The sequence below is a fragment of the Pteropus alecto genome, unplaced genomic scaffold (assembly GCF_000325575.1).
Source record: "Pteropus alecto unplaced genomic scaffold, ASM32557v1 scaffold111, whole genome shotgun sequence".
In the NCBI taxonomy this organism is placed as follows: domain Eukaryota; kingdom Metazoa; phylum Chordata; class Mammalia; order Chiroptera; family Pteropodidae; genus Pteropus; species Pteropus alecto.
In genome coordinates, this window is record NW_006431915.1 from 923,171 (window position 1) to 941,096 (window position 17,926).

Consider the following 17,926-nt stretch of genomic DNA (forward strand, 5'->3'; position numbering starts at 1 on the left):
CCTCAATCCATGAAATATAATAGCTCCTTAATATTGTTGAATAATCAATAGATATTCTTAACCCTAAATTAACTATCTTAATATCAGATTATTTAAAACATTAAGAAAAAAACTCATATTTTTCCTCCTATTGGTCCAAATTTAGTATTTTTAAAACACTTACTAGGTCATTTTCTAAGTAAGAAAATATTGACAATAAAGAAGGCTGATACCTATCAAATTCCAAGGGCTTCTGCTCCACAGTTCTTGCCATCCCCCATGATTCAGAGGAGAGATAAGTGTTTCTGGATCCCAAAAGAGTCAAGTCTACTTTAATTTTCTCTCCAAATCCTGAGTGCTTATAGAGAATGAGCATTATATTCAAACATTTGGCAGTGAAGTATTCTGCAGATCAAATGTTGATTTGCTGATTTATTTAGTCACAGTCAATTTATACTGTCGGCAAATCTTATTGTCTTTTTAATATCTTTCATATCCATTTTCATCTCATTGTCATTTGTCCAGATTAACATATTTTCTCAGACCTCAATTGCATTATCATACCTTCGTGGTCTTTCACAATTTGATTAGAATGGCAGAAGGGGCTATCAAATATATAAATCTGGTCTTTTCATTTTGGTCTTTCAATTTTATTCTTTGTTAACAGAATAAAATTTAAATTTCTTATTTTACCAAACAAGAAGGTCATGATCTGCCCCTTTCCATCTTTTGCAATCCTTTCACATGATTATTATGAGTATAATTAATTATTATATTTATTTGCTATTAATTAATATATACAGAAATATTTAAAGTGATATATTTAAATACTTGTGGTTATTCCAGCTGTTTCATGACTTTGAACACTTTTACTTGATCACTGACTAACATATGCTCTTAACAGACACTCCCAAATCAACTTAGCTATTCAATTATTTTTCAAGATTTGGTTTAAGTGAAATTTGCTCTGAGACATTCCTGTCTTCAATTTGGGTTTAAACTCCCACTGCCTACTGTAATCCTCCATCTATGCATGTCTCTATATTAATGCCCTCAATTAAATTTTTCTGGTTGCTCTTATGTCTCCACAATTAGAATGTGAGTAAATTAAAGATAATTTCAATTGTTTAATTTATCCTTTTATTGCTAACAGGAATTACATTGGATTATACTTAGTGGGGTCTTCAAAAAGCATTTATTGAATGAATGCACATATAACCAATATTAAATCTTCAAAAAATACCTCACTGCTTACTGTTCTGATAAAATTTCCACTTCCTGTGAGTAAGTATGGTAGGAGAAAAAAACCTAAGTGGTGCTTTACTCATTTAAAATCCAGTTTGTTTGGGTTTTTTTTTCCTCTATTGCCTGGTACATTGGTTGACAAAAATTATAGAGTAGTTATTCTTGACCTTAATTTGCATTAGAATCACTTAGTTTCTCTCAGAAAATCTCAATCTTTAGGGTTATTGTCTGGCTGGGGAATCTGCATTTTAAAAGATGAGATCCTAGTGCACATAGAAATCTAAGAACCAGAGCTGTAAAGAGTGCCTTGCATATTTTCTATTTGTTTTGCAATGTTTAAGCAGTCTTAAATAGAAATAAAATGCTGCTCCATTTTTACTAGCACATTTTATTCTATTTTCTGGGACTATCATGTTGTCTACTTTCTTTGTCTTCGAAATCGATAAATTGTCTCCATGCTCTTGAAAAAAATTCCCCCTTAACACTTCCCTCCATCCATTTATTATGTATGTATGTATGTATGTATGTATGTATGTATGTATGTATGTATGTATTTTATTAATGCCTACAGCACCTGGTCTTCCTAGGTGGTCTCCCATCCAAGTACTAACCAGGCCTGACCCTGCTTAGTCTCAGAGATCAGACGAGATCAGGCACATTCAGGGTGGCATGGCTGTAGACTCCCTTCATCCATTTAAATTAAACCACAGATCCTAGGTTTTTGAAGACTTCTTGTGTCTTATGTTAGACTGATGTCATCAACTATGGATTGAAACACCTTTCGGAGGACCGTCTGGGACTCTGCTGCTCACTTACAGAGGCGACTGCACATGGCATTCCTTAGAAAGCTTTCAGAATAAATAACCTGAGCATTTAAAGTATCTAAATGGAAGGAACCCATGAATTCTGGAGTTTCTTTACTCTGACATACATCTTAAACAGCATGTTTCCCCCTCCAGGCAAGATCTTCATTTATATATTAAATTCACACAAAGATATAAGGGAGTCCTCAGTCAGATACAACCGCATAATATTGCCCTAAGGAAAAGTACTTTCAGAAATAAAAATCAATAGTATCCTACTTTGACTATCTTTGTAGACTTAAAAGATTTTAAAAGAAACTCCAATAGGTTTTTTGTATTCTAAACCCTTGAGGCAGTGAATGATTTGGAATTTTACTATTACTCACTACAGTAATTCAGAGTACTTATAAATCTATTATGCAGAAAAATACCTTCCATGTTTTACTCAGAAGCATTGAATAAATGCTTTATTTACTACGGGAGAAAAGATGGAAAGGAATGAATTAACTAGTCTGTCAAAGGACATTCAGGTGAGATCTGTGTTTTGCTATGGATTTGTGAATTGTGTGCTCGTTAATATATAAATGCCAGTATCAACATCAACTCTTTAAAATAGTACAGATGTCTTCTTAAAGCCAATAGTTCATATCATATTTGCACCAAGAAGGCCTTTGGGTTAAAGTCCATGTGTTGCTTTATAAGAAAACACATAACTTGGTTTTAAAAGGATTAAAAAGGGCATCTGCTTTCCGACGATTCCCTGTGTTATAAATTTAAAGATATCTGTGTCACTACCTTAAGGTATAAACCTCTGATCCCAGGCGCAGTGCCCTAGCCACTGATTTCTCAACTGGGGATACAGGAATCCTAGGCACCACTGGGAAGCATACCATTTAAGTCTCCTAAACAATAAAAATATTAATTATAATAACATCACTTCCTGAATGTTCATGTACCTAGCACTGTGCTAGGTGTAATTTGTACAAACTAATGTGTACTGTATGACATAGGCATTTCATTATTCTCATTTTATAAATAGAAAACAAATACTCAGAGAACCTAAATGACTTCCTAAAGTCACAGAGTTGGAAAATAAGGATGCCTGGATTGACTCTCAACTGAACTCCAGTTTCTAAGCTCCTGACCTCTATGCACAATGAGTTTAAGCATCGCTCTGGAATAGCCGATCTAGTCTCCTAAGTGCAGGCAGTGAACCTGTCTTCTCGCTAGAATGTGAGGGTAGCCATTGTCCTTGAGTTTCGTTGTTTAAATTATTCTTCTATTTAGAGTACAGTCTATTATCCTCTAACTAATGTTGATATTTAAAATATATATTTCTGCTGCCTGGCTCTGAAATTTCTTAAGACCTTAAGTCCATGGAAAGTTTTTTAACTAATCTGTTCCCTTAATAAAGTAGATATCTTTTCTCCTCAAATAGCTATCTAGTACCCTTTAGTAATCTATATTTTTTTCTTAGATAAACACTGAAGAAGAGCAATAAGAACTGTTGTGAAAATGCAATTATATGTATAAGAGGTAAATAATGGTGCCTGGTACATAGAAGGCATTCTGTGAGTTCCACTGTACACCACACCAAAACTTCCCTCCTATCAGACTGTTCTAGAAAGTTCTTAGCCTCTCTGACCATATGGAATGTCTTGCTTGAGTTATTTCTAAGCAATAAGAACACAGACATTGAGATTTTCCATGCCAATTTTATTGAGAAGCAGAGAAATATGCTCTTACCATGTGCCAGAAAGCTCAGAAATTATCTTTTTGACATTATCTAAATAATCATGCTATTCTTTTCTTTTTGCTGCCATAGTTACTTAGCAATAAAAATGTAAATAAAAAGGTCTTAAAAATCTTGATCATTGCCATTTATTATCTAATATTCAGGTCTATGTAATACTATTACAGAAAATGCTAAATAATGGGTCCGTTCAGAAGGAATTCTAGTGTTTTGGTGCTCTACTTAAATCCCAGTATTAACTCATACCTAGAACAGAGTTATTTGTGTTTACATTCCAAAAAATCAGGAAGATGAGGAAAACACAATTTTGTGTTTTTCAGTTCATTTGGAATGAAATCCAAATTTCTAAGGCACTCCATTAGATACACATAATTCTTGTTCTAAGAAAAGAAAGCTGAGACTTTAAGAAGTTAATTTGTCAAAAAGCACAAAGCAAGTAATACCAGTGCCTGTGCTTCCCTGCCTGGTTTTCCAGACACAAAGCAGGCTGAGAAGTTGATATGGGCTCTCAATGAAAGAAGCTCATGTAGGCTCAGCATCTTAGGTACTGGGCTTCCTTCCCCAGAAAACTGCAGTATTGCACAGGTCCCAGGGTCTTCAGATACTGGGTTGTGAGTATCCCAGATGACTCCTATAAATAGCTAACACCCAAAGTCCAAAATGGCCAGTTTATTCCTTTCTTGATAAGGCCACTTTCCCAGTTTTACTCTTTAGAAGGAAGACCCACAACCTCATTAGTAGAAATGTTGATTCTGATGCACCACTCTGCCCAATGGTGAGAGGCTGGCAGACCATATGTATTCCTGTGATGCTGATCTTCCCATGATCTTCCCTGCCATAAACTGATGTGGAATTCATCCTAACCCTTTGCCTGACAGGGAACAGCCTTAAAGGAGCCTACTCAGCTCCATACTGCCTTTCTACCTTGAATCTTAGAGAGGTTATTAGAAGAAGCTATTTTAAATCTCTTTTGGTAGGAGAAAGAATTCCTTAATTCATTATGAGCAAAATAACCCCCATTTGTTTGGAAACACGGTCACAGTAACTATGCCTGGTGTAACACCATGAAAATATTCTAGTCTTACTTCCACTTTTTTGCCTTCCCACCATCAAATAAAACTTATGTACACATATACTGATACTGATTACTTCTTTGTCTACTTTAATCCATGACAAACAAATTATTTTACCTTTCAAGGAATTTTCTCCTGCTCTCTCTCACCTTGCTGCCCTTTTGTTCTTCCTTATACGTAACTTTAAGTTGCCCTCCTTTCCTGTCTGGGCTACATACTCTCAGAACTTGGAAATGTATTAACTTCTCAGCCTTTCTTATTTATTGAACAAATATTTATTGAGAGTTCACGATATACCAACACTGTGATAGGTGCTGGGAATATATTTGAAAATGAAACTAAAACAGTCTGAACTCCTGGAACTTACATTCTACTGGAGAAGAGAGATAATAAGCAATTAAACAAGTATTTTAGAAAATACTGAATTGTAAAATTTTCTACGAAGATAAAATAGAGGTAATAGTAAAAAAGTGAAAAAAACAAAAACGATTCCAGCCTGGCCACCTCTCCCTCTCCTCACCCCTCTCCCTCTCTGTCTCCCTGTCTCACTCCCTCCCTCTCTCCCCTTTCCCCAATCCCCTCTCCTCCTCCCCTCCCTCTGAAACCTCTAATCAGACAGTTCTCCCTTTCTGTGTCAATTTATACCAGTACTTCTACATCCAATCCTGCTTCTCCTTCTCCTCAAGCTTAACTCTCTCTTCTAACAGCTTCCAAAAATATCTTTATATTAATTCACCCAGTTAATTTTAATGGAATTGAAGTTATTTTCAAGAAGTTAAATACTATCATACTGGCAACAATTCACAAAGGACAGGAATTAGATTTATGAAATATCATGGTACAATCACTAGACCTCTATGCTTGTAAAGCTCTGAAAAATTCACACGCACAATTCCATCTGGACAGAGAACAATCAGCCAAACAATGCCAGATTTATACATTCTTTTTAGGACTTGTGCTGAAAAAAGTAATTTCAAACATTTAAACTCAGCATTACTTTTTAAAACTTGAAGTGGGCAAGTGCAATTACAGTGAACTAATAACTTTCAGTATAGCTTTAACCTACATTAATCAGAATTGTTCCCATTGTTTGTATATGGACTTTGTAGAAATGGCTTTGCAAGATTTGCTTACCCATTCTGGCAGTTGGAAGCAGCATAATTTATTTGTGAACCATCCTTTATGCAAACTATATCCATTCCCCAAATGTTCCCTTGAATTAAATAAGGCAAGAGTGTAGAGAGAATAAATTAAAGAAAATCAAGGCATGCAAATATTATAGAAGGAATTAATTAAAACCCACGTGGCATTTGGCCAGAAAAAGAGAGGGAGAAACTAATAAGTATATTCAAGAACAGGAAAAATAACTTTAGATGATATTTGGAGGAAATGGAATGTTAAAAGTGATCAAAAATAGCTGAAACTAGCATTATTATGAAGAGGGTAATATACTGTTTTACCAAAAAGGGAATAAAGAGAATTCAGAGTTAAATGGGACTTCAATGTTAGGTAAGTCAGCAGTTAAATATTGAACGGGATTTGGATTTTCTTCTAAGAAATTACAACAGATTGTATCCAACTAAGATGTAGTTATAGTAAATATGATACAAAGAATTTTAACAAAGTAAATTTTTAGGTCTCCTGTGATGTATTCAACCTCATTTCAGAAGTGAAATCACAATAATGCAGTAAGAAAAAAATGCACTGTACCTACTTGAAGAACTGCTAAACATTTCTGGGTAAAGTCAAAATGGTTATGCATTCTTCTAAAATAATACCACAAATTCTAGTACTAAGATAATTAAGGAATTGGGTCAGTGGGATTATTAGAACTTCTGGCTAACTGTGAGTTTCATATGGTCTATTCCACATCAAGCCTATGTAAAAATTACTTTTAAATGTCAAGTGTTGAATAAATACATGGTCTAGAGGTGGAGATGTTCAAGTAAATAGCTGATTATAGGACAATGTGATAAGAGGTACGAGAGAGTTTTGCAAAATTGTTGGAGAGCAGAAAAGGAATTCCTTAGTCTGGAGCAGACAAGGAAGGAGGTATCATTGGTATGATACTTGCAATGCGTCTTAAAAGATGACCAAGAATATAAAGTTAATGGGGACAGTTTAGACCTAAGGGAAGGCATGCGCAAAGACACAGAGGTGTGACGATCTCTGCCCAACTGCCTCCCAATATTTGCCAATGCTTGAGCATGGGGGGAATCGAGGAAAGATCAGGAATGAAACTGGAAGGCATGTAGTGGCCAGATGCGGAGAGGCCCTCCTTCAGAGAGAAAGGACAACTTCTATAGGCCTGGCAAGAGCCCAGGGTGAAACAGACTGGGTGGGGCCTCTGGCTACTAGAGAGCCTGGATGCTTTTCTCAAAGGAGGCATCACCTGACCAGTTCTAGCTCTATGTTGCATTGTGTGAATGCAATATTTTGTATAAAGTATTGCTGTGTTTAAATGAGGAAGCTAATTCGAGTGTCTAGAAATTAGAATATAGGCCAAAAACACTTCCATGGACAAATTCCAGTTGAATGGGCTTTCATTTTCTAGCCTCTGCTGTAATATATAAAAGAATAGTACATAAATTGAATTAATCTTAACTCATGTTATACAGTTTTCTACATCGAGAAGCTAGACTTGTAATATTGTATTATATTGTCTTGTTTCTTTTCCCTTAAAGAAAATGAGCTATATAAGAGTTCTAACTAATCAATGTAACTATACCTTTTTGAATTTTATCCTATAGGACAAGGAAACCCACATTTATATATGTAATAGAATCTTGCAGAATGTTTGTTAAAATTTTAGATTCTTGGCATTAAGTCAAACCAATAATATCAGAATCCCAGGACCCAGGAATTGGCCTGTTCAGCAAGCTATCCAGATTTTTCTGATAGAGTGGATCTCATAACCACACATTGACAATCTCTTACCTAAAGAATGTTCATTGTTAATGAAAAGATTCATCCTTTTTCCACACTGAACCTTACCAGAAACAGAAGCTAATCAAAGTCCAGGAAACTGAGATAACCTGACTTTAAAATTAGGACCTGCCTGGGGAGGGGCAAGATGGCATAGAGCGTAGAAGCTTTGTACATCTCCTCTTGCGACCACACCAAAATGCGATGAAACATAGAGCAAACAGCAAGCAGAGTCGCTTGGAGTCTGGATGAACAGAGGCACTACAACTAGGGAGAGAAATAAGAAATCACCCTGCAATGGCAGGAGGGGGCAGAGATGCGAGACTGCCTGGTCCCATGCAGCTGAGCGAGAGAGAGGCTGTGGCCAACTATATCCATTGTTCCGCTGTCGAGCCCTCCCTTCTCTCAGTGTGTAGATGCGGCACCGCCATAGCTAAAACATCATCAAAGTGGATATAAAAAAAAAGGTCGCTCCGCCCAGAGGACTCCCTGAAACTCCACCCATCCCAACTCGTGGCTCCACTCAAGCCACATCCAGTTGGGTCCTCCTCATGCCCTGTGCTCCTTGCTGAGCAGCTCCAAGACCCACACTGAGAGCACTCAGCCTAAGTTTCTGGCATGGTCTCTTGAGGCAACTATAAGCACAGCACAGGTCCCAGCCATCTGGGGATTGCTTGCTGAATCTTACTAGGTGGCCCCAGAGGGACACAGGCTGGCGTGAAACTTGGCCTGCAGCTGGATGCGTCTCAGGGCTGTGCCTACTACACAAAGCCACGCTCATAAGACTGGAAGACTTAGGAGCTTTGCTTAGTACATAGAAAGACACAGAAAGGCAGCCAAAATGGGGAAACATGGAAGCATGTCCTACAAGAAAGAAGGGAATAGTGCTCCAGAAAAAATAGAGTCAAGCAATCTACCACATTCAGAGTTCGAAACACTGGTTATAAGGATGCTCAATGAACTTAGCGGAAGAGTAGATGAACTCAGTGAGAACTTTAACAAAGAGATAAAAAACATAAAAATGGAGATGGAAAGTATAAAAGGGAACCAGGCAGGAACAAGATAAAGAGTACATTAGAGGGAATCAACAAAATGGATAAAGAAGAGGATCAAATCACCTATATAGAGGATGAGACAGCAAAGGACACCCAATCAGAACAGAAACAAGAAAAAGGAATATAAAATAATAAAGATAACTTAAGCAGCCTATGGGACAACATCAAATGTAACAACATTTACATTATAGGGGTGACAGGAGTAGCAGAGCAAGAAATTGAAAACCTATTTGAAGAAATAATGATGGAAAACTTCCCTAACCTGGTAAAGGAAATAGACATACAACCCCAGGAATGTCAGAGAGTTCCAAAAAAGATGAACACTAAAAAGGCCCACATTGAGAGAGGAAAAAAATGGCGTAGATGATCCCTCTGGTGACCAAATCAAAGTTATGATGGAAACAATGAGCAGCAGCAAGGAAAAATCACCTGGGATCTAGACGAACAAGCCATACAACTACGGAGAAATCCAAGAAAGCACCCTGCAACAGCAGAAGGTAGGACAGGGAGAGGACACGGGGCTGCCCGGTCCCAAGTGGCTGAATGAGATGGAGACGGAGGCAGCGGCAGCAGCAGACGCCTCTTAAAGGGGCCGGTCCACGAGAGGATTTTCGTGGTGACGGACCTGCTTGCTCTGAGCACCAGTGCCGATTCGGCTGCACGCAGGGGGCACCAGGTACTTACAGGGAGGATTTTCGGAGTGAGGGCCAAGGCGAGACTCGCTTCGTACAGAAATGTCAGCGGTATCCATTATTCCCTGTTGAGCCCACCCCCAACCAGTGCGCTTGACACAGGGCCGCCATAGCTGTGACATGATCAAACTGGATAACAGAGGTTGCTCCGCCCAGAGGATTCCCTGAAACCCCGCCTTACTCAACTCGCAGCCCCACCCAAGGCACATCCAGATGTATCCTCAACAAGTCAGGTGCTCCTTCCTGAGACTCACACTGGTGGAGGCAGCTGACCTCAGTTTCTGGTGTGGTCTTTTGAGGCAACTATAAGCACAGCATCTGTGGATTGCTTGCTGAATCTTAACAGGTGACCCCAGAGGGGTAGAGACTTGGGCTAAGTTTGACCTACAGCTTAACTCCTCTCAGGACTGTGCCGCTGCACCCTTACTTTACAAATCCACATTAATAAGACCGGGAGACTTAGGAGCTTTGCTTCATACATAAAAATAGACACAGAAAGGCAGCCAAAATGAGAAGACAAAGAAGCAGAAACATAGAACAGAACAGAACAGAGATCCAGATATAATGGAGTCAAGTAATCTAACAGGTACAAAGTTCAAAACACTGATTATAAAGATACTCAATGAACTTTCGGGAAATGTAGATAAATTCAGCAAAAACTTCAAAAAAGAGATAGAAAACATAAAAATGGAAGTAGAAATTATAAAAGGGAACCAGTCTAAAATGAAGAACACATTATCTGAGATGGGAAATATATTAAATGGAATAAACAAAGAAATAAACAAAGTGAATAAAGAAGAGGATTACATGCCCTATTTAGAGGACAGGTCAGCCAATTTGGACACTCAATCAGAATGGCAAGAAAAAGATGCCAAGATTATAAAAATAATTTAAGGAGGATATGGGACACTATTAAGGCTCCAAATATTTGTCTGATCGGCATAACAAAGAAAATCAAGATGTTGAACAGCTGTTTGAAGAAATAATGATGGAAAACTTCCCAGGAAATGGACATAAAACCCCAGGAAGCTCAGAGAATTCCAAAAATCAGGGATCCAAAGAGGCCCACACCAAGACACATCATAATTAAAATGCCAAAGGTTAAATACAAAGAAATAATATTAAAAGCAGCAAGAGAAAAAGAAATTACATATAAGGGAACACCCATACGACTGGCAGCTGAGTTCTCAAAAGAAACTATGCAGGACAGAAGAGCTTGGCAAAAAATATTCAACAGGATGAAGACCCAGGATCTACAACCAAGAATAATTTATCCAGCAAAACTATCATTTAGAGTTGAAAGACAGATAAAGAGCTTCCCAGAAAAAAATAAGCTCAAGGAATTTATCCCCACCAAGCCAGTACTACAGGCAATATTGGAGGGACTTCTTTAAGAAGAAAAAACATGTATCAAAAACAGGAATAAAAAATGGTAACAACTACGTTCCTATCAATAAGTACCTTAAATGGAAAAGAATTAAGTGCTCCAACCAAAAGATAGAGTGGCTGAAAGGATAAGAAAACAAGACCCCTGCATATGAAAAGGAAGGAAATGGAAAAAGATATTGCTTTGATGGACCTAGAAGCTATTTAAGTCAGACAGAGAAAGATAAACACTATATGATTTCACTTATATGCAGAATTTAAGGAATAAAAAGAACAAACCAATCAAAAACAGACTCACAAATATAGTGGACAATTTGGTGACAGAGGGGAGGGGTGTTTGGGAGGCTGAGAGAATGGAGTGAAGGGTTAAAGAAGTACAAATTACTAGCTGATGAATGGTCATGGGGATGGGGAGCACGGCATAGGGAATGCAATTAGCATTAATACGTTGGCTAGGTGGAGGGTCAGGGGAGGGATGAAGCAACTGAGAAGTCATTTTACTAACTATATAGATGTCTAACCAATGTACAGTTTACTTGAAACTAATTAAAAATTTTTAATTAAAGGCCCACATCAAGGCACATCATAATTAAAATGCCAAAGGTTAAATACAAAGAAATAATATTAAAATTAACAAGAGAAAAAGTTATCTACCTACAAGGGAGCACCCATAAGACTGGCAGCTGATTTCTCAAAAGAAACTTTGTAGGGTAGAAGGGTTTGGCACCAAATATTCGACGTGATAAAAACCCAGGATCTGCAACCAAGAATACGTTATCCAGAAAGCTATCATTTCGAGTCAAAGGACAGACAAAGAGCTTCCCAGACAAGAAAAAGCTAAATGAATTAATCTTCACCAAGCTAGCATTACAGGAAATGTTGGAGGGACTTCTTTAAGAAGAATGTAGCAAAAATGTGAATAAAGAATGGCAATAACAACATATCTATTAAGAAATACTTCAATTGAAAAGAATTAAGTGCTCCAATAAGAAAACAACACCTTTACATATACTGCCTACAAGAGACTCACTTCCGATTAAAAGACACACAGACAAACTAAAAGGAAGGGAATGGGAAAAGATATTGCAAGATGGACCTAGAAGGTATTGTACTGAATGGAGTAAGTCAGACAGAGAAAGAAAAAGGCCATATGATTTTATGTACATGTGGAATCCAAAGAACAAAATAAACGACAACAACAAAAAAAATGGAAACAAACTCATAGATACAGAGAATATCTTGAGGATTATTAGATGGGAGGAGGGTTGGGGGGTCAGTGATAAAGGGCAAACGGATCAAGAAATACAAATGGTCACAAAATAGTCATGGAAATGTAAAGTATAGCATAAGAAATATAGTCAATATTGTAATAAATATGTAAGGGGGCAGATGGGCACAAGATGTATTGGGGTGATCACTTTGTGAATTATATAGTTCTCTAATCACTATGCTGTATACCTGAAAATAATACATTATTGTATACCAACTATAATTGAAAAAAAAAAAACCTCATTGAACTATACACTGTAAATAACAGCAATGAACTATTATATTCCTATAAAAAAAAATTTCATACATCCCCCACCCAAAAAAATGAGAACGTACCTGATGATGGAGAACCTGGGTTTATCTCAGTGAGTCTCCTCCTGTAGACTGGAAGCACTCACCAAGAGAGAAAACCTGTAAGCAACAGAGTCAAACACTTCAGCTTGCCAAGCACTATGATCTAGCTCTGGCTTACAAATTATCTATCCTAACCTCTTGCCAATGTGTTCAGAATTACAAAAACAAATAAATAAAAACCTGCCACACTGCCATTTCCTATCATTCTGTGGTCTTATAGAACTTTTTCACATGTTAATACCTTTGTAGAACCTGGGGGCACTACCTGCAAAATCCTTTCCCTTTTTCAACTCTTCACCTTGCAAACACCCATCTATCCCTTAAGACCTGACCCAAATGCTACCTCCTCAATGGTTAGCCCTCCCACAAGCCCAGGTGATTCATTGCTCTTACCTCTCGTTCCCACAGCAGTTTGTTCAGATGGTTCTAACAAGACATTTTATTAAAATTATATTTATTTTACTATCTTCCTATTAGACTTTGAGCCATTGAAAAAGAGTTCAGCTTAAATAATAAATTTAGTAGTCTTTCATAGATATCAGGTAATGCACTCAACTTTAAATGTACTTGTGAAAAGACTGACTATGCAGAGGCCCCTGGAGCAATTAAGCCACAGACAATCAACCCAGCCCAACCACGGAGGAGTTACATAGTTTAAAATCTTTTAGTTAAATGAAGGTCTACTCAGAAATTCTACATCAATTCCATTATTAGATATTACACTCTGTATTCCATTGGCCTAATTGGTGAGATCTATTCCACTGTAACATCTAGGTTGTGATAAAATTTTCTTTACCAGAAAATTATCCTCCTAGTAAAGGACAGAATCTTTATTAAAATTCATTTAATAAATCAGAGAAAGAGAGCAGATAATACCATAAAGTGTATGGATCTTGGAGTCAGATAAGCCCAGGTTGAAACCATAAATATACCACTGTGTGACTTTAAATTACTTTATTATTCTGAGCCTCTATTAGTTCACCAATAAAATGGAAATCGTTTCACAGGGCAAAGTACTAATTAGATAATTAAATATGTGAGAAAGTATCCAGCATATTGGCTAACTCATAATAATCACACAAATTTATTACTGCTGCTGTTGTTGTTGTAATAAACAGTTGCACCAGGGACAAGTCCTTTTCATTATAAGGCCTGGAAGAGCTGACGCATTAAGACAAGCTGTTCGTTGATTGAGCCCAGCTTTACACGAAGAACCTTAGCAGAAGAATTAACTGACATGCTCGGGTATGTATTATCAACACGTTTCTTATAAACTAGAATTTATAAGGAGACTTTACTTCATCCATGCATTTTAAAGTTGGTAGGTCTGCTTTACAGATACAAAATCGGTTTTTAAGAAACCCTGGGTCTTTATAGTCACATACTAATCAATGGATGGTCACCTTTGAAAGAGCACAGATATCAGAGGACAAGCAGGGGTCCCAAGCAGGGCTTCAGAGACTCTCGAGCATATAGCCTAGAGTCTGGCCCTTGATTTTTTTTCTTTTTTTTTTTAAACAGCTTTATAGAGGTATAACTGATATACAAGAAACTGCACATATTTAAAGTAGACAACTTGATGAGTTTTGACATATGTATACATCCTTGAAATTATAACCAAAATCGAGGTAATCAATATATTCATCACCCCATAAGTTTCATCCTTTTCAGTCCCAGAAATCTGATTTTGTCAGTGTGCCAAGAGTTAACTGATCTCTTAGGGACAGGTGTGTAAAAACCAAATTCTCAAGAAATAGATGGTAAAGCACACACTAACAAATTTATCAATTTACCATGAAAGAATAAACACTTCCAACAAACTCAGGGTACTCTCTCCCTGGTATGAGAAGATACCCCAGAAGTTTGGAAATGGATGTGCCATCAGAAGGTTGCTCAGTAAGAAACAGAGTGAAGGAATAAGATGCTTCTGAGGGATATTTCACAAAGATAGAGAAAAGCCAAGGGTCACTTCTTGTCCCCCAATTCTGTTCTCTTTTCTAGTGGTCAATTCTATGTTTTTTGGATGAAGTGTTTCACCTTAGACAATATTCCTCCTTCTCTAGACTCGAGCAGATAAGACCTCTCTTTTGTTCACAGGAACATGCACACTGCAGAAGGTTCAATGGAAATCTTCTTTCGTTATAGCCTTGTCACTTTAGTAAGGCTTGGACAGTGTCCATAACTCAGTCATTTGTTTTTGTCCTTGCTGTAAACTGTATGGTTATGTTGGCAGATGATTAAACTCTTAGATATTATGTGCCAAGTCCTATGAGATATCACCCTAGATGATGATTTTATCTACTACAGGCATTGAAGTCCCTTCCATGGCTCATATAGAAATGGCAGCACCAATATTCACTAGTTCTATAAAGACATAGGAAACTTTTTCATTTTACACTGCAAAAGGATTGGCAACTTCGACTTTGTGATATGACTTTATAGTAAATGCTACAGTCATTTCTCAAGGATACTTGGTGTTAGGGTAGTCTTCTCTTCACTTTTTGTAGATGATTTACAGAAATATTTAAATATGCTTCAGTAAGTTAAACATGTCAGCACATGTCAAAACACTTATATTACAATGAGAGTCTATGACCTTAGCACAAACATGATGTCAATATCAAAAGACCTCTTGCTATAATTAATGTCCTCCATGAACTGAGTCTCTTTGAAATGACTTTTTTCCAAGCTCTTAAACAAGTTAATTACTGTATATATTTCCTAATTGAAATACTCCTGACATTTATTTTCATGGAATTAAAGAATTTTAAAGACTAGAAATTATTTGATCTTTCTAACAGTGAGAATTTGTTTCCAATAAAAGCCTAATAAAAGAAACTCTTTATCTCTAATAGAAAATGATATATTTAATTTTGTTAAGAAAAATTGTTATTTTCGAATAAAGAATAAAGTTCAGAAAGAAAGTTGCATCGTGAGTCTGGATATTTGGTACATAGTAGAAACTCAAGTAATGCTAAATGAGAGCTTTAAACCTTTCATCATGCTGTAAAGTTTTAATTACAAAAAATTTTCATTCCTTTTAATTTGAAATTACTTTTTGGACACTTCTCCTTCAATTTCAAATTAATAAATGGTGCTGAGAACTGGCTAAGGGAGCAAACATCACACACTATTCAGAAGCACTATATTAGGCATTATGGCGAATTAATAAGAAGTTAGGACTGCAGAAAATTTAAACTTATTCCATGATATACAACTTTTCTGGCTTATTGATTTACAAATTTGTAAATTTGACTCGATTTGATTATGTTTGTAATTTCTAAATTATTTATTCTTAAAAATAATAAAATTAGCAATAAAAACTACTGGACTTATAGTCTCCTGTGTCTTGCAAGAGAATCATTTGTCAAATAAATTGTTGTTCCTTTAAAGGGTTTTTACTTTTATTTTTATTATTTTATTTTATTTTTAATTAAGTTTATTAGTGGTAACATTCATTAATAAAATCATACAGTTTTCAAGTGTACTATATAATAATATGTCACACGTAAATTGCATTGTATGTTCATCACTCAAAGCTAAATCTCCTTCTGTCACCATATATTTGATTCCCTTTATCATTGTCTACCCTCCAATTCCAAAACTACTGGGTCGACTATTTTTAATCTGTTCAATGAACATATATTTATGTTGTCCTTAATGCTGGGAACACAGTGTGAGTGAAAACAAATGAGTTGCCATTTTTAGTCTATATAACTCCTTGAAGACTTGGATTATATCTTATATTAGTATGGAGGCCTCCACTTTTGGCTAGGTCCTACAATGAGGGTTCTATTGCTGTTTCAAGAATACGTATTTTGTCTGACAGTTCTCCACCCAGCTCTTCGATTGTGATCTCTTACGACAGTGGTTCTCACACTTACTCTACTGGCAGAGCGTCTGAAAAACAGTGTTCTCTGAAGAAGTACAGTTGATCTGGCATATGAATTAGGAAAAAATTTATGCAGAAATATAACTATTGCATGGCTGAATTGAATAATCATAATCAAGCATTTATTTGTTTCGTATATTCAAAAGCTGTTAAATAAAGAAAAATTGAGAGTTCTGAAAATAAATTTGAGCCAGTGGAAGAGGAGTTAAGTATTTAAATACTGTTATTTGAGAATGCTGATGAATTGAAGAATTAATGAGCACATTAAGGTTAATAGAGAACATTCAAGAGTTGCCCTTCATTGAGGAAGAGGACACTAATCATCATGACAATTATACTCAGTAAATATGTTCAAAGATACATCCAGAATGTGTTCTCTAAGTGTTCTGCCCACTCTCACTTGCCTGACCTATTAACTTGGCCAACAGAATGGTCAAAGAGGTTTGAGAAAAGAGGCAATGGCAAGAGTACACGAATTACCCACAAGCTGGCATGGGATCTCCACCAACCACTTGCAGAGTTTCTGGCACTTGTCCTGGATTTTGGCATTGGCCACAGTGGATATTCAGGGCATTCTTCATGCCACTATAATACACATGTGTGTATCTAGGTTGCTGAATAATCCTAACTGCATGGGATTATTCTCTTGAAGACAGAAATTGTGTCTTATCTAGCTCAGAGTTCTCTGTGCTGAAAACAGAGCCCTTCACATGAAAAATGTTCTTCAACCATGATTGACTTATGCACTTGCTAAAGCAGTCATTCACTAACATTCTATTTTTGAGCATTCTTTCTCATGGCCAGTTTGGCTGCTATAGGTCACATCATTCCCTAATGGGCTTCATCTTGGATAGCAAACAGAATACAGAATAATATTACAGGGAGTATCTTGCCTTGCCCTTGAACCCTTGAAGTAAGCGGCTAGTGTCCCTCAAGACTCAAAAAAAAGAAAAAAAAAAAGAAAAAGAATTAGGTCCACTTGGCCATTATAGGAAACTTGTTATTCTTAACTTAATGAGGCTCTATGTTGGCATATTTTGTTTAGAACATGAAACGTGTGTGCTGATATTTTGGTATATTATATACTTCTTCTCCTATCCTTTCTTACTTTTATGCCCCTCCTGTTTTCTACTGATTTGGTATTTCCTACTCAAGTACCAGACATAATCTCAACATCATTGTGTGAAAAAATAACAATGAGGAAGGAAGGAAGGAAGGAAGGAAGGAAGGAAGGAAGGAAGGAAGGAAGGAAGGAAGGAAGGAGGGAAGGAAGGAAAGAAAAAGGAAGGAAAGAAAAAAGAAATGAATTTTAGTTTATGTAAATAATTATCATTGCCTTTAACATAAAGTCTCTATAATACATTTTGTACATTTCTACACAGGAGCATGTTGGCCATCGCATAACATTTAACACACACACACACACACACACACACACACACACACACACACACACACACACAAGAAATCAATCAGAGGATACTTATAATATTCTCTTAA

At 36.6% G+C, this 17,926-nt stretch overlaps 1 non-coding gene across 1 annotated transcript; it reads right to left on the reverse strand.

Moving 5' to 3' along the window:
* Positions 1 to 1,786: 1,786 nt before the first annotated feature.
* LOC112473134 lies at positions 1,787 to 1,905 on the reverse strand. Its single transcript, XR_003043921.1, has one exon. It is a non-coding gene; the product is annotated as a 5S ribosomal RNA (ribosomal RNA).
* Positions 1,906 to 17,926: the final 16,021 nt, after the last annotated feature.